At 39.3% G+C, this 18572-nt stretch overlaps 1 long non-coding RNA gene across 1 annotated transcript in view; it reads right to left on the reverse strand.

Moving 5' to 3' along the window:
- LOC102005678 overlaps window positions 1-18572 on the reverse strand; it is a 68869-nt gene that overhangs the window by 19686 nt on the left and 30611 nt on the right. The window contains exon 2 of the long non-coding RNA XR_263077.1: window positions 13034-13182. This is a non-coding gene — a long non-coding RNA (uncharacterized LOC102005678). The remainder of the gene's footprint in view (window positions 1-13033; window positions 13183-18572) is intronic.

An 18572-nucleotide genomic window follows, 5' to 3' on the forward strand; every position in this document is an offset into this window, starting at 1 on the left:
ATTCCTCCTTTAACTTGTGTCACATATTGGTCCAACTATAGGACAGCTGGCTAATACAACTATATTTCTGTTTTGGTTATTATTTTAAAGTGTACTTTTTCTTTTACAATGTTTACTGTAAGTGTGTGCCATATTAAATCAGAAGCAATTGAGTATACCTCACATTCATCTATTGTCTTATTCTTTCTTGTCATTGATTTAATCTACTATTTTGTTCATCATAGCCCTAGGAGCAATGGTATATGGTGTGTATGTATTCCATACAACCTATGTATATATGTCATCCATTAATGTATGTGTAAGTATACTCCATGAAGTTTGCAATTTTGCCTAACTATTTCTTGGACCATGTCCCCAGTATTAAAAGTGATGCGGGGGCTGGGGATTCAGCTTGGGGCTGGGGATTTAGCTCAGGGGCACAGCACCTGCCTGGCAAGCACAAGGTTGTGAGTTCAATCCCTTGTACTGGAAAAGAACAAAAAAAGCAAAAAACAAAAAAAGGTGATGTGATTCTATATACAGTGCTTATTCTTAAAAATAATATCTGTAATTATGAAAATTTATGTACCCCGCTGTATACAAAGAAATTCCTGCAGTGCAATACCTCACGAACTCTACTGATATTGCAACATGATTTTTTTCATAAACTTTATTAGAATAAATTTGGATTTACAGAAAAAACTCCAAAGATATCACAGAGTTCCCACATATTCTTCACCCAGTTCTGCACATTATTGACATCTTACCTCACCATGATGTATGTCAAAATAATTTGGACTTCACATTTTTCTTTTAATTCAATCTTTCTGTTCCAGGACCCAATCCAGAGTACCATTTACATTTACTTGTTATGATGCCAGGTTTTCCTCTAGTCTGTGGAACTTTCTCCATCCGTCCTTGCTTTGCCTGTTTTTTGTGGAGCATTTCCTTTCTTGTCAAGAGGCAGTACAGCCTAGTTACAAGTAGAGAATTTGGAGCTAGACTGAGGCAGTCATGATTCTGTCACTTAGTATAATGACCAGGGAAAAGAGAAATAGCTCTTCTTGGCCTCAATTTTCTCAGATTTGAAATTAGAATAACAATACCTACTTTGCATATTTGTTATAAGTTTGCAAAATATTAACACTCCAGAGAAACAAAACTAGAGAAAGAAAGAAAACAAGGATATTTATTGTAAATAATTGGTTCAGGCAACTATGGAGTCTGGTAAGTCCCAAGATCTGCAGTGAGACAACCAGGTGAGACCCAAGAGAGCTCATGTGACTATAGACAAATGTCTGGCAGGACCAAGACCCAGGAAAGTCAATGTGCAAGTTCAAGTTCAAAGGTTGGAGGAACTCATTGTCTTAGTTCAAAGACAGTCAGAGAAAGAGATTCCTCCATTACTTGGGGAAGTAATAGTGAATCAGCCATTGTGCTCTAGTCAAGAATTGAACAGATTGGATATGGCCCTCCAAATTTGGAGAAGAATAGTTACTTTACTTATTCCTCTGATTTAAATATTATGCATCTTATCCAAAAACACCTTCACAGGAATACCCAGAATGCTGTTTGACCATTAACCTATGTACATTCTGACCCAGTTGAATTGATAGATGAAATTAAACATTACACTAAGTACAAACCCATGCTCAAGGGACATTCCAGAAACAATAACCATTGGGATTGTTGTGCTTCAGTGACTGGCAGAAGGCACAAAGCTTAAATCAGGATCTTGGACATTGTTCAAAAGAGCTGAAATCATCACTACAGAGTGAAGAACACTGAGGAAGAGAAACCCTAAGTAGCCAAAATGAAAAGGTACCAAGGGTCACACATAATCCGATCTGGAGACTGTTAGAATCTGCTTTCTCCTGTTCCCTTCTGGATGAGGATTTGTAGCTGAAGACCTGGAAGGAAGTGCTGGTGTCTCATCTTTTCTCAACATTCTCATCAGGACAGAAAAGAAAGGGTCTATACAGGTCACTCAATGAATTGCTCACTCAGTTTAAGGTGTTTGTTGCTTAATAGGAAGTACAATATAATATCAATAATACTAATAATAGTAATAATGATAACTTACATTTGTTTGGTATTTGCTATTTGCCAACTACTATGTTAAGAATTGTCGTGTCTTTTAATCTTCAGAAAGAACAGCAAGAGGAAGGTACTGCTATTATCTATAGAAAAACAATGCTTAGAAAAGTAAGCTAAATCATTTTAACAGTGAACCCAAGACTGCTATTTATCATGTGCCTTCTGGAGATAAGACATTATCCCATATACAGTACTTTATGTAAGTTAACTCACAGAGGTTTTACAAATTTATTTGATAAAATTTAGGGAATCTCATTGTACAGATTAAAAACATGAATCTTAGAGACATCTTTCGCAAGGTCATAATACTCAAAAAGGAGATGTTTGGACTGTCCCGTGTCTGTTCAACCTCGGGACCTTTAATCTTGGTACACATATCACTGATGTTTCTCTATCTTTACTCATAGGCAGCAACAGAAAAGGCAAAGAGATTTGTACTCTCAGAATAGATCTGCTTGTAATATATGGGCACATTTTGAGTAAGTCACTTCCTGTCTGGGTCTCAACTTCATCTAGGTAAACTGAGGTGAGTTAGAACTAGACCTGCCAGTGGGTCTTCCTCTATTTGCAGTACAAAGCAGTGGGGAAGATCAGAGGGTGTGGTATTTGAGACGTGAATCCCATTACTCCTCTCTTTACTCCTACTAAAAGATATCTAGTCTTGGTCAGTTTACCTAATTGGGCAACACTAAAACTATACATTGAACTCATTTTGTGCTAGAGATAATGTTTCTCTGCAATGAACACATGGGCCACATTTATGCCCTGGCAGATTTTATAACTTAGTGGAAGAGCAAAGTATGTTCATTCTTACTCTCTGAATAATAATAGCAGCGAAGCACACCTATGATGCACAGAAGTTTAATAAAATGAAATAGAATGGAATTCCATGCCACAGTCCATTTCCAGCACTCACCATCTTAGTGAAGTTGAAATGCGGTCCCAGGGCATGGTCCTGGAACCTCAGATAGCTGCTTAAAAACTATTCCTCAGTTATTCTTTTCTGGTGCGTGACCCGAGAGGTTTCTTCCCTGCTCCTCAGTTTTCCCAAGAGTGGATCCCATGGCTAAGTTAATTACCATTATTTTCTCAGAAGAATGCCTGCAGCCTCGTTGAGTCCATGGGTTGAAACAGACATGTGTGTTAGATTGTGTGCATGAGAACACTGAGTACTGCTTTGGGCCTTAATAAAATGTGGGACTGTTGTAGCCATAGAGACCGCAAAACCCTTGAAGCAGGAGCCGGGGCTAGAAGTGAAGTGTACAGCAGAACTATAGTGAAATTCCAGGATGGAAGGCGGGTGAGCAGGTACAGCCTGAATTTCTTTCTCACTGGCTTGCTAGACTCAGCCAGAGGAAGCACATTTCCCTAAGCTTGTTTTTCTAATCTGTGAAGCTCCCATCTCTGTTGGTGCACTTTAGGAACTGGTGCTCACCTTCACTGCAGTGCCTGTCATATTATATTACATTTATTCCCTGCAATCTGGTCACTTTTGTCCATACCTCTGGTCTCCACCCTAGTCTATGATATTGTCCTTCTAGGTTTGAGCCATATCAACTGTCCCCCTTTATTAGTCTCTCTGCTTCAGTCCTTGCTCTCCCACCTGATTCACCATCTCTCCTGCTGACAAAGGAATCTTCTAAAATTGCACACACAATCTTATAACTCCCACTTCCCACAGTTAAATTGTTTCCTGCTGGTTCTCAAAGAGCAAACTTCCCAGTGTGGCTTGTCCCACTCTACAGTTCTTACACCCTCATCCCAGCCGCAGTGGCCTCATTTCCTCCTGACTGCAGAGCCCTCATCCAATCTGTTCCCGCTGCCTGAGACACCTTGCTAATTCCCATCTTCTGGGCCCATCCTTTGACTCATTCTTTATATTTTTGCCCATATGTCACTAATGAAGCATTTCCTGCTATTTAAGACTAGATGATAGTTCCCATTTCCCTTCTAAATTTACCATACTTTGCCACTTTAGAGGTGTATTTATGTTAACATTCAGAATATCCATCTTTCTCATTTGACACTTTCTGTTGCATAACAGAAATCTCAAATTTATAATAAACATTCACAATGAATGTCTATTGAATGAATAAATGAAAGAAGAATGAATGAATTTATCAATCCCTCCTTTCTTGGAACCTAGAGATCTGGCCTTTTAATTAAAGGTCCAGCCTTTACTGAAGAATGTAAAACTTAAAATGGTGCTTTTTACAAATGTGAGCTGAAAGACGTCATCTTGCAAGCAGTGGTACCCAGTGAACTTCAAGTTTCACCCAAATAGGATGCTTTTGTTACACTGAGATGCTGATTCCCCAATCTGTCAAGGAGAGAGGTGGCCATAGCACACCTTGTTTCTGTACAATCCATCCATTCATCATTAATCAAAAAACCCCAAATTCTGGACAAAACCTTTCTATTTTCAGTGCGTTTTAAAATGCTTCATGCATCTAAACTCTGTCCACAGCCCTTGCTGCCGTTTGTCTCTCTTGTTAATCAAGGACATATGTGTGCTCACTTTAGTGGGGCCTCATATGTTCCATGAGCTACTGGGATGAGAGAAAACCAGTGCTTGGATAGTCTAAGAAAAATGGGGACAGAGGGATTGTGAAATGTTAATTGAAATAAAACATGTGCTGAAGGACATAGGGTCACCCACATGGGTGGAACAGTAAATAGAAGGGTTTTGTCCAGCATTTTATAGTCTGTGTCCTCACAGGCAGTAGTCATCAGGCTACTCAGGAGGCCCCTTCCAGAAGTTACCCTTCAGGAAAGGACCCAGTCAGTACTGACATGGAGAAATCAGCCCGCTAGCCTTCTTTCTTAATTCACCTTTAATGCACCATTCTGAGAGAGAGTTCCTTCAGAAGTGAAACTGTGGAAGACAGACAATTCAAGAGCCCTGAGGACAAAAGTTTAAAGAGAATGCCCTCCATCTAGCTGGTGATCTGAAAATCAGGGAAATTTCTTCCCACTTGGAAACCGTCAAAATTATCTCCTTGCTAGTGTCTCTGCATAATCAATTTCTAGTGATTGTGTGATTGTTTGAAGACATCAAAGAGATTCTCAGATATATTATCCTCAGTAAATCCCCACAGTATCGTAATCTTGCACCCATTTTGTGTAGGTATCATGTGAAACTGGGGTAAGTGACAGCTCAGGTTCTTCTACATAGAAAAGGAAATAGAACCAGATATGCTGTTGTAAGCTCCAGTGTTTCATTCATTTTTCCCTTATGATCACACACTGCTTTCGCATTAGTGTCATCATGTGAATGAGTCAGATGTGCTCAGAAGCCCAATGGCTCTTTCCTAGATCTCTACACAAGCCCTTAAGCTGGGGGGAATGGAACAATGTGGCATGTGAAGGAGACGAAGGACTGAGGGGTTGTCAGAGTCCATTGCTATAGGGCAACACAGCAGACGCTGTGTTCCACGGCCCTGCACTGGCTGCCTACCGGCTTCCCGGGTGCATGTCCAGACACCTGCAGACATCTAATTTGTCTCTCTGCCTCCAGGTTTGTCTCTCCATTTCTGCATCTATGACCAAGTAACCAATTTGAAGATAACAATATGTAACACTCCAACCGTGGTTAGTTTCCTACCACCTTGCTTGAAATTCTGTATTGCTTTTACTGTTTTCGTGCTCTCTTGTTTATGCCTTTGTATTTGTAAATTTGTTTTTGTTCATTTTTCCTTAAAATTAAAAAAGACACAATAAAAGGTTGTCAATTTAAAATTGTAAAAGGAAAAACAAAAACAAATACAACCAAATTGAATCATATTTCTGAAACACAAATTTGGATTGTGTCATATCTCTCTTTGAAATTTTTGGTGGGTTTTCGTTATCTTCAGGATAAAGGGCAAATCCTCAGCAGGCTAAATTAGTTCCCAAAGCTCACCCACTTTCCACATTATGCCTTTATTTACAAAGGGGACACTCACTTAGGCCTGGGAACACAAGGATAGCACTGGGGAAATACGCATCTTATACACTGTCCTCTAGAACTCCCAGTCTGGAAAGGGGTTCTGGTATCCCAGAGTTTCTATTCTGGCCATTTAGAGATTACTAATTTCTCCTAGCACATCTCTTTCTTTCTGAGTCCTTGTGTGTGGACATGTTATTCCCACTCTCTACAATGTCATATGCATAACCAGATCTCCATTCCCAAACTACCAATCACTAATATGTCCCCAATTTTCTACCTAGTGACTACTCCTCTAAAACAAATTCAAGTTGCTCTCTTGAGTCTGACAAGCCTCTACAACTCTCAAGATGTTAGTTTTTTCCAGTGTCTACACTTTAGTTAAAAGATGACTCACTTTGTATTATAAATATCTCTCTCCAATGCCACTGTGAACATGGTAATGAGAGGGACCCCAGATTTCTCTATTCCCAGCGCTTACCACAGAACAAAGCACCAGCTGCAAAGTATTTTTAGCTCCTCAGAGCACAGGCTTGCTTCTTGCACTATGAACTAGTCATTGTTCTTGCTGCACTGGCTGCAAATCCTGCTTCTTCTTCCTCCCCACATCTCTCTTCAGCCTTCTCCTGCATGTCTGGTACTTGAGTCAGGTTCCAAAACAATCTGTGACCATCTGTCCTTCCTCATTTTTCAGAGGCAATCTTTCCATGGAAGGGTTGCCTCACTCTGTGGAGTGTCCTCTGGCTTCTAGCCCACTGGCCAGGCTCACAACAATTACTCAAGGAACAGCTGTAGCTTTTGAAAAATGATGTGAACTTGTAGTTAAAAATTGCCAGGAGTATATAACTTTGACCCTTTGTGGTAGCATGGACATATTCCATTATTAAAATTCATTACACCTAGAAATGTTTATTTCTATTAAGTATAGCTAATATTGCCCACACTAAAGATTTCTGAGGGGAACACCAATGTTTTCTGCATACTTATGTTTTCAGCTTCCAGCAGACATCTTTTATGTAGTTATTGCTCAATAAATATATTGTAAGAATATGTGAATAATAATGATGTACCATTTATTGAATGCATACCAGATGCAAGGCAGTAAATTTAATGCTTTGCATCTGTATGTTCTCATTTAATGTGTAAAATAAACCTGTGAAATATATTCACTTTACAAATAAGAAACTTAAGTCTTGGGAAGCTTAACTAAATTGGCCATGGTCACGTGTCTGGAGAAGGACACTGGAATTCTAAGAGAGATCCAGACAACTGTGAATTTTCATGCTTCTATCCTCTATGCTGTGTTTAAGAAGCCAGTAATTTACACATGAAAAATAGTTTTCGGATAGGATTCAGCACAATTTCCCTCTGTAGGGGAAAAAATACAAATCTTGGCTCTGTGTCACTTCACTGCACATAGCTCATGCCCAATTTCCCTATTCTACAATCTATAACCAACTAATTCAGTTAAGAGTCAAACAAACTCAATCTATACAAGACTGAGGAGGTTCCTGGAATGTGGGATTTTCAGCTAAAACCAGGAAAGTCCCAGACAAACCAGGATGAGCTTGTCACTCTAAATCCAGAGCGGAGCCCCCATATGTGATACAATAGAACTCAAGTGCTCTGTGTAAAAGCTGTTTGATCACTTGCTTGTACTAAAAAAATGTTAGTGTGTAGTGCATCTGCCTGTGTGTTTTTATGTACACAAACACTACCTACTAACCACAGGAGGAAATGGAGCACATTTTCTTGTGTTATTTCTTTCAAACTCCAAAAAAGAATTTGGGGCAGATCAGAACAAGACAGTGATGCTCTAAGGTGAAGTTTGAGGCAGGCAGCCTTTCGTACTGCAGGCTAGGAAAGCCAGAAGCACAGACATGAGCACACTGTCTATCTTGTTACCCAGATTCACAGTCTCATGGGCCCCAAACTGTTCATGTTCTCCACAATCCCATCCCTATTCAGTCCATGCTAGAGACACACATTCGTGACTTCCACATATTCATCCATTAGCCATCATCAAACATATGCATATCCAAATTGATGGTGGATTCGTAGATTATTCACACATTAGCACATATTTACACACAAATGCAAAGATTGCAAAAGTGCCATACGCACCCTTCCACACACACTTTAAACATATACTTTAAACTCATTTCCATGCATACACACTTGATGCAATTTAGCATTCATTTTCACAAAAAGCAACACATGCAGAATGTATCACCCAGCGATACTTGAGGGTACATACATGCACACACATTTTCATATGCGCATGTGCCTGGCCCTGACCTTTCAACCTGTTAAACACTCTCCCAAGTCCATATCTGCAGTCACATTCAAACATATAAAGTATACACTGATCCACATATTTATATGCTTATTTGCATATTAAGCACTTACACTCGTATAAACATGCATGCATACACATAAAACGTACCCTGAGCAAGCTGCTTGAATTTCTTCATGGCAAGGCAGAGAATAAGTACAAACTTTAAGAAAAATACAAATAAATGCAGTGGGCACACACACAGAGGTACACATGCATTTTAACTCTACCTTGGATATGTACCTTAGTCCTAACACATGTGCATTTTCTATCTACGCTTCCTCAGTTGAATAACCATTAATGGGATCTACAAACACAAAGAGTACTGTGTCAAACAATCCTTCCTATCCTTTACATTGTAGCAAATACCAAAGGGAGGCTGTAGGCCTACTCCTTTTTGTTCCTGTCATCTTCCAGGAAAATAGGGAGCTTACGCCCAGGCCACTTACACACGATGCTTTGAAAAGCATTGCTGCCGATGAGGCCCCAGAATTAGCAAGGTTCAGGAGGAAACTGACCATGGAGGAATGTTTTTCTACTTAGCCAAAAAGATCCGGCTCCTTTGAACACAGACTTTCTGCTGAGATGTCCTAATGCATTCCACATTTGACCATTAAATCCTAATTGGAGGCTTGCTGAGGAAGGTATGGGGGCCCCAGTCTAGCAGCATTTCCTGGGTCACATCCCTGCAAGACCCAGCCTGGCCCCTGCCCTTGTATGACCTGCCCTTTTGAACTCTTAATCCTTCCACTGGTCACAAAGAATTAGGAGCTCAATTTACTCCTGAAACCTCAGGAATGTCCCCTTTGGTCTTCCTCCTCTCATCTGCCACCTCCACCCCTCACCCCCGCCCCGCTGCACACATAGACACACTGCCTTATTCTTTCCTTTCCTCCACCTCCTCAGTGAGGAGGCAGAATGTCTTACAGAGGCTTAAATGAAAGGCTCCAAAAAGCTGAGACTTTTATGATGAAACAATTGTGCTTGGCAAACGTCAGGCCTTGTATTTGATAATATTTATGACCTTTTTCATTAGTCTGCCATTTTCCTTAGAAATTATGATCTGGCACCGTCAACCTAACCAGGTCAGGTTTAGACATCATCGGCGGTGTGTGTATGAGAAGAAGCTCTCCCTCCGCGTCTCAAACGACTCTGTCACATCAGATTGGGGGCAAGTCCCACCAGGTACGAATGAGCCACCAGAGAGAAGATAAGGATGAAACAGCCTTGAAATAATCACTCTGGAAGGCCTGGAGGACTGGGAAGGAGCGCAATCTTCCACTCTGCTGCTTCCTGACTGTTCTCCCTTGTACCAGCTTTTGTGCATCCCTGGGCTGCAATGTTCTGCTAGAAAGTGGCAGTAATAATGCCTGCCCTCTAACAGAGCTGCTGAAAGAATCAAATGAACGAATGCAGTGAAAGTGCTTTGAACAAGTGAAACATTAATCCAAAATCGTTAACACTGAATGGATGAGGGGACTCTCTTCACCAACACTAACTTCAAAGTGGACTAAGAAAGCGAGACAATGGTTCGCCTGAAATGCAATGAAACTTACTTCTCACAGTCAATGCCTAAAAAATACAGGGAGACAAACTTCAAGTCTATGTAAGGAACAAATTCTTAAGGGTCAGAATGCTAAGAGGAAGAAACCAGGTGCCTCAGAGGCAGGGACTTCCTCAGCCCCAAGGACATTTGCCATTGCCTCCTGAGCATATCAGTCTCTGTGTCACCTCCGGTTGCAGCAACTGCATCCTCATGCCTCACAGATTAGCTCTGCCTCGACCAGCCCTCTCCAGTCACTGAGCCTATCTTGAGAAGCCCAAGACATGAAGTAGGGACCTAATACTCCTATCTAGTTAGACATTGAGTTAACAAGCCTGGACATGGAGCCTGATGTTGTCGTCAGGACTACTGAGCAAAACTTGTCTTAAAGAAAGTGCAGCCATTAAGAGTATGAGTGTTGTATTAGTCTCCTAATTTCACACTCTTGCTGCACCTCTTAATAGCTTAGCCACACAAGTATATTCTCCAAGTCTCTGTTTTCCTATCTTTAAAATGGGGATACAGATAAGGCCTGTTGCATAAAATCACTGTGGAATTAAATGAAGTGATCTGTTTAACATCTGTAGCTCAGTCACTAGCATTGACAAAGCTTTCAGTAATGTTACCACAGTAGGTCATTACCGTGATGATAGCGAAGATAGTGGAGTTAGGGACAAGGCTGCTCAACTGAATTTTTCTGGATTCATGACAGCTCACATCATGCCTTTTCCCTGTGATCAATGAGCATAATTTAGTCCTGGGTTTCTCTGCAGGATATAGTCCATTCCTGGAATGCCCCAACTTCATTCTTTTTTTACTGAATCCCAAGATTTTTGTCTTAGGAATTTTCCAGAAGACTGGATCCAGACAATGCACATTTATCTCACTGCACAAGGTGCTATCTGATTCTTTTGTGTAGATCCACATGGTTATTATCCATGTGAGTTATTGCTGAATCCATACCACATGCTTTTTAATCCTCATACTGACTTCAAGACACAAAACTGAGGTGGTGGGACTCTTCGGGAATGAACAAAGCACACAATAGGATGTAAATGGAGGTAGGTCAAGGCTCATAACACTGTGTTGTCAGCCTACAGTAATCGGCAAATCATAAAATATCTCTGTTCCTTTCAAGTGTATGTTATAAAAACTGAGACATATCAAACACACAAGCACACAAGCAATGCATTTTCAAGCAGTAATAAGTACAATGAAATTTTGAAAAGTACAGATTGGTGTAAGAAAATAGTCAGTTTAATATCTTAGGTGGAATCAAGAAAGACAGCTCTGAAGGATGAGAAGACACACAGCTGTAGAGGAGAGTTGCACAGGTAGAGAGAAGGATCCTGAGACATGAAAGAGGTTGGTCAATTGAAGGGCCTGAAAAAAAGACTAATGTATACTGAGTGTACTGTGGGAGTTTGCTCAACGGATCAGTTCTAGGGAGCATTGCATACCAGCGTACAGAATTGCTAAAGGAGGGACTCTTAGCAGAAGACAGGCAGGATCCGATTCATACGTGGCCATGTGTTGCATCATCGTGTAGGATTGCAATCAGCAGCATTGGTTATAGGGAAGTAGTGGCATTCCTCTAACTTCTTTGTTGGTTTAACAAAAAAGAAAGGGGAGCTGTTCATTTGTGGTTATCGGGTGCTGCTTTATTTCATGAATTGAAAGAGTCCAGAGGCCAAGCGCGAGTACTAGTGCTCAGCAGAGGCTATTGGCCCTTCCCTGGAACCTACAAGGCCAGATTCTTGTTCTCAGCAGTGTCACAATCCCAGAACATCAAATAATGTATGGCAGACAGTAGATGTGAAATAAAAAGAATTTTAAATTAATTTTATAAGATCAAAGAACAACCTCAGTCACCATTGTTAATGGGTAGCTGCTTTCATTTTTTATTCCAGCAAGACACTCTTCAAAACTTCAGGACCTCAGATCACCTTATTCCACTTTATTCAGGTCTCAGAGGCTTCCATCTTAGATATATTCCTGCTGCTCAATTTGGGAAAATGAAGCCTCAAACTAGCACCCTTCTGGATACTTGTTTGTAATCTAGCCAGACATCGAAACTGCTTGCTTTCTAGACATAAGTGTGAGAGAAGTTTAATTAGACATACACAACATTATGGCTTCTCTCAGGTTTCCAGTAGTATTCAAAACTGAATGAGAAAGTATTAAGAATTTAAATCCAGGACTCATCATCGCACCTATGTGAATAGTGTTTATGATCTCATGAGAACTAGCACTCCCAGCTTGAAACAATATTTTAAAGCAATAACATGACATTATTTCATGCTGATTTTTAATATTTTTCTGCATCCTGAAGCATTTCAAATATATTCTTTATTTTATGTTTATATGAAAGTGATAATTCTAATAGATGGCAGTTTTTGTCAGTTTTGGTTTTTTTATCTTTTTGAGACTGGGTCTCACTATGCAGTTCAAACTGGCCTTGAACTCACTTTGTAGCCCAGTCTGACCTTGAACTCTTACCAATTCTCCTGCCTCAGGCTTCTGAGTGCTGGGATTGCAGCTGTGCTCTACCACGCCCTGACTGCTCAGTGTCTTCAAAATAAAACAAGCTTACAAAATTATTTATGTAACATTTTCTTAACTTTCATAATCTTAGAGTTTGGGGTGCATTAAAACCAGGAAAATGCTAGAAAGATAAAGAAAACAACAAGCAGGGTTACATTTGTCCAGGTCATGGATGCAAATCCTCACACACCCACAAGCTGGGTCTGTATACATCATGATATCCAAGATCACATTTAGAATCTGCAGCTTACTTGTCAGGTAGAATATAATTTTACCCATTCCATAGTGAATAGCTGAAGAAGCCGAGGTTTGCAGTCAGTTTATTCCAGGCTGAAGTTACATCTTCTTAGTCAGTACACGCTACTAATGATTTTAGAATTTTTGGGGATGTGTGAGTACTGGAAATCAAACTCAGGACCTTGAGTTTGACAGGCAGGCACTGTGTTCCTGGCTGCTATAATTATTGAATTAATAAGTTAGTTAATGAATGAATGATCTAAGTAGATGTATAAAAGACCTAAAACTAGGAAAATCTGAATTTAAATTTTGATTAGATTCAGAGTTTGATAGGTTGTATTATGTTCTTCCTGGGTGTTGTCTCCCTTGTTACCTGTAGGGAGGTTGGACATCCTGTTCATTGCCAGCAGGAAGACAGTTGATAATACGTTCAAAAGAGACTAAGTCATTGAGCCGCTGACTTTGGACGTCTCCTATGAGGACAGCACCTCCTAAATGAGGTCTTCTTGTGTACCCTGGATCCTGTAACATAAAGACAGATGAAACAGATTGAAAACTGACCCATAAAATAATAAATGTTTGTGGGTAAAAACCCTGAAATAGTTTTGGTTGTTCATTTCTTTCTCACAAACTTGAAAAAAAAAATCTGACCAGTGCAACATCCATTTAATCTTAGCCACTTAACCACTTCAAGCTCAAATTGCCTCATCTGTAAAATGGGGATAATCTACATTTGCTTTTCAAAGTAAATATTGAAATTGGAATAAAAAGTAGCTCTACTGCACCAGACTCACAGTGCAGCAGGAAAAAGGAAAATCTCAAGTAATTTCATTCATTTTCAATGAAGAAGCTTTTCTTAAACTCTTGCACTCTAATGTACTGGCTTTATTTATTACTGTTTTTCCAAACTACCTATTCTCATTCAAGTCCAGTCTGTTTATTGAGCATCTGTTTTGGACTACATTCTTTACAGGCATTGTACCTATACAGCTATATATTTTCATTTGCACTTTTCATTTGAAATTCAACAGTGTGAAACCAAAACAATATATTCTATGCAGGACAAGTGCACAGGTTTGAGCCTAAAGATATATCTGCTCCCAAAGAGAGTGTAGATTCCTACCAGTATTTTAGTTAAAGCTTTTCAATATTTTATGAAAGTTCACATAATCAGACATAATTATCAACCCTAAAAAAAACCAATCTAGATATTAACACTATAGCACACAGTCTTGTTTGAGTGAGTATTAATGTTGAAATGTAGAGAAAAATATTCTAAAAGATGTATCCAGTCAGCAAATTAAGAAGCAGTAGTCGGGGCTGGAGATTTAGCTCAGCGGCACAGCGCCTGCCTGGCAAGCGCAAAATCATGAGTTTGATTCCCCGACCGGAAAAAAAAAAAAAAAAAAAGCAGTAATTCTTAATGTATGGTTGTCTGAACACTCATGTGAGAAATACCTGAGAATGTTTATTACCAGGCAGGTCCTTTGGCTCTACCAGGACTTACCTGGCTAGAATATTTGATTAGTCAGTTAAAGAAACCATATCTCTGAGTCTCCAACATTATTTCAGGAACTTTAATTAAATACTGTTATATTACCTCATTCACAGTATCATTAATATAGTATGTATGATTTGTATAAAATGTACAGTCCTAAGTGCTGAATTTGATAAGATTTTGACTCATTTGAAGACACCTGGTGGTCACCATCAAAAGCCCAAAGTGTAGAACAATTTCCTCCTAAGAAATTTCCCTACTGTTCCTTTCTAGTTGTCAATTGCTTCTCATAAGAACCTGCTTTCTGATTCTGTGTTTACAGGTTATGATTTCCTGGCATTGATCATCACACAAATGGGATTACACAGAATGTGGTTGTGTACATAAGTGTATAAGTATAGTTTACTGGGCTCTCAATAGATTCTTATATTAGCTTTTGTGGACATCTGTTTTTTTTTCTCTCATGCTACTATCTGAGAGTCATATGATAAGCATATATTTAAACTTATATGATCTGTTGTAATGGTTCATACATTGTGTCAACTTGAAAAGTTTAGAAGCTTAACTAAGCAACTCAGCAGGCAGCCAGGGTCCTCACTTTGTAAACATCTGCATCCTGTGTGAGGGGAAGGCAGAGAGATAGTGTGAATGCTATGGAGGGCGGCGGTAGCTTGCACACAATTTAAGGGAGGAAAAGAGGCTTGCTCTCCCCCACTTTTTCTCTTGTTGCTTTTGCTGTCTTCTGCCACCTTGAACTATTGCCCCTGTGCCATGCCACCCTGCCTTGGAGCCAACTGATTACAGACTGAAACCTGCACAAACTGTGAGCTAAATAAACCTTTCCTTCCTTAATTTTGGATATTGGGTATGTTGTCTCAGCAACGAGAGAAAAGTAAGACATCTGCCAAAGAGCTTTTTATTTCCACTAGCAGTGATAAGAGTTGTAATTTTTTGACACATTCTCTAACTCTTGGTATTTACAGTATTTGTATTTTCCCTGTACTAGTGAGCATGGAGTAGTTTCACATGTTAGTTTTAATGTGTATTGCTCTGTAGAGTAGTGATGTTGATTTATCTGCTGGTTAATGACACATTGCTGGCTTTTTCTGTATCTCCTTTTATGAAATGTTAGTTCAAGTAATTGCTTCCATTTCTTCCATGTTCACTGTACTTTGAGAAACATGTTCCAAAGGTGATATTTCAACTTCATAAAAAAGCCCTAGTTTTTGACTGGCTCTGCTGTGAATTAGTTATGTGACATTGGGGCTGGGTTGGGGTATTTGGTCTCTCAATTATAGCATGAGAATATAAAGCTAATTTCTTCATTTGTTTAAATTTCCCTTTTGTGGAAAGGGAACCAAAGCAACACATAATAAAACAAACACCTACTTGAGAAAAACTTTTCTTGGGGAGATCTGTAGAACTCACACAAGTCTGACTTGCAACATGTTGCTCATTCCTGCATTAACACATGAAGCTTCAATAATTAAGGGCTATTTCTGAGTAAATACAGAAGCAATTATAGTGAGAATATTATTGAAATAAAGACTTTCTCACCTTTACATTTACTCTTTTCCCTATCCCCATTCCAATAGTCATTGCTCATTAGTTGCTGTGGTAGAAAATGACAGTCCTACCATGGTATAGCTCAGTGGCACAGCGTCTGCCTGGCAAGTGTAAGGTCCTGAGTTCGATTGCCAGTAAAAAAAAAAAAAAGAAAAGAAGAGAAAATGATGATCCCTATGGGCCTGCCAAGACAGAAATAAGGAAGCAGAGCTGTGAAGATGTGAGTTTTGTCCAACAGTTGAGCTCCAGGATGGTGATAAGAAGATAAGAAGAAGCCAGATGGAATGAAATAGTTTCTCTCTCTTTCTCCTTGATAGCTTCCTAGAGATTGTTCACATCTCAACAGGACGTAGAATCAGTTGCTTTACTCTAGAGACCGAAAGGAGACTTGTATATGCAAGAAAACACCGGTGGCAGATATAGTAAATACCAAGTAAGATCATCCCTCACATCACACTATAGGATGTCTGGTACTCTAAAATCCACCCTGGGAAGAAAGCTTGAGATGATACTTCTAATTGCATTAGTTTTGTTTTCCCATCCACAATCCCAAAAGTTAAAACAAGGTAAAAATTGAATATAAAAAATTAAATATATATTTCATTCTCATGTAGTTTTTGCATGAAAATTTGTACCTCCTAAACCCCAAAAATATTTCAACAGTGACTTAAAGTAACACATCTAGCGCAGGCAAGACCCTGCAAAACTGAGGCAACATGTAATCTACAGAAGTCTGCCTGAGTTACTCTGACCAAAAATTATTCCCTTAGACATTCTTATCCATGTTTTCACTGTTTAAAGAAAATTCAGAGACAAAAGTGACAGGTCCATTGTAGACCCTTTTTTTCTATACAACTCTGTATTTTTAGTTTTTTGTAGGATCTCCATACTGATTTCCATGCTGGCTGTGCTAATTTACATTCCCACTGGCAGTGTACGAGGGAAAGTTTTTCCCTGAATCCTCGTCAGTATTGATTGTGAAGAAGAACAAGATCATGTCATTTGCAGAAAAATAAGTGGAATTGGAGAACACCATGTTAAGCAAAACAAGCCCAGCTCACAAAGACAAGTACCACATGTTTGCTCTCATATGTGAAATCTAGAGGGAAGAGAAGACCTGATGTGAAAATAAAAGGGAGATTATTAGAAAAGAGAAAGAGGATCAGAGAAGCAGAGAGAGGGGAAGGGAAGTAATGGAGGAATAAATAATGATCAAAAAATGGTGTGTGTGAGTATATATGTGTGTGTGTGAATATATATATATGCACCAATGAGCTGAAATAAAACCTATTATTCTGTATAACTAATATGCACTAACAAAAAGGGTTATGTGTTGAAGATTCATCTAATCATGGCATTTATTCTCAAAAACTCCTTCCACTGTCTTCAGAAATTCCTGAATTATAGGAAACCCTAAAATATATTATTAATAATCACAGCAGCAAACCTATAAAACACTGTGCCATTCCTTTGAGAGGGACAAACACAAGTCAAATGTGATGCTTTTTTACAGTAATCTGAAGGTTGCTCAAAATCCTTTGTAACTCAGATCTACAGGGAATTGTTGCTAATCAGTCTGAAGCATCATTCAAATTAAAACCTCTCTGGGGTTCCTTTTGCAGATACTTAGCTTAGATGGTCAGACTCTGACTCTCCCAGTGAAGAATATTCTGCCCAGGATTTTGTAATGAGGTCTGTTTCTGCTCTCCCTTTTTGCATTTGGCAAAATTTTTTCTCTCTGTCCAAATTTATCACTCTACTTTTGATAATTAGTGCACCTCTCTTTCCAGCATATATTTTCAAACAAAGTATAAGAAAACCCTCTTATTGTATTATACTCTTTCACATCTCTCAGGATTATGTATAGCTTTTGTTCTCATCCCATCTTTTCTCTGGTACCTTTCTTATCATCATTACCATCACTAGCTCCAAAGCTCTCCTTATAGACTATGCACTTTAAAGTAAAGTTAGTTACCTAAGAACATTAGACAGATAGCTCTGGTTGTCTCAGCTTTCCAGTCACTGTTTCTACTTCTTCGTCCTCAAGCTAGCAGCCTACACAATGCCTGGCTCACAGCCCTTTGCTAATGGGGCTTTTGTTAACCTTTGCCAATGGAAACTGCCAATTGGAGCCCGGGAGGTGAAAGGAAGAAGCATGTCTCCCTCTTTTGGCAGCTGTGCTGGATGGCATGTGGAGGGACCTCCTCAGGTACCAAGGTGCTCACAGGACCAGTGTCAGGGTGCATTGACTACATTCTGAATAACACTGCTCATTTTCTCTTCTGCAACACTTGGGGTAGTCCTGTAAGTGTCCCACATTTCTCTCTCCACTTCCTGTAATGCATTGTTCACAGTTTCCTGGGTCAAATTAGTTGCTTTATAAGAGAAGAGACTCCTGTTTTCCTAACACAGAGGAGAACAGTGATCAGGAAGATTCATATTAATGAGCTGTCACCAAAGGGCTCTAAGTAGTTGAAATCATGATTATGAATCATATCCTGGGAGCAAACCTCAGCAGATTCTTTCTTTTGTGGTTGCCACCATCAAATACTAAGCACTGATTATACTCTAGAACAGGGGTAAAAATAGCCAGATAGTAAACATCGTGAATGAGTAGCACAGTCTATGTTGCAAGCATTCTACTCTGGTATATCATAAAAACAGCCATAGGCAATTAGTAATGGCTGTGTTCCAATAAAACTTTATTTACAAAAATAAACAGCAAACTGGATTGGACTATGAATTTTACCCTTTGTTTTCACAAAGTTGAAAACTTAAGAGAGTTTAGAATTGATCATCTCTAAGAGGAGACAGTAAGTCATTTCAATCATTCATCACTGTTCATTCA

This window comes from Chinchilla lanigera, unplaced genomic scaffold, assembly GCF_000276665.1.
Source record: "Chinchilla lanigera isolate Chin_1 unplaced genomic scaffold, ChiLan1.0 scaffold00060, whole genome shotgun sequence".
In the NCBI taxonomy this organism is placed as follows: domain Eukaryota; kingdom Metazoa; phylum Chordata; class Mammalia; order Rodentia; family Chinchillidae; genus Chinchilla; species Chinchilla lanigera.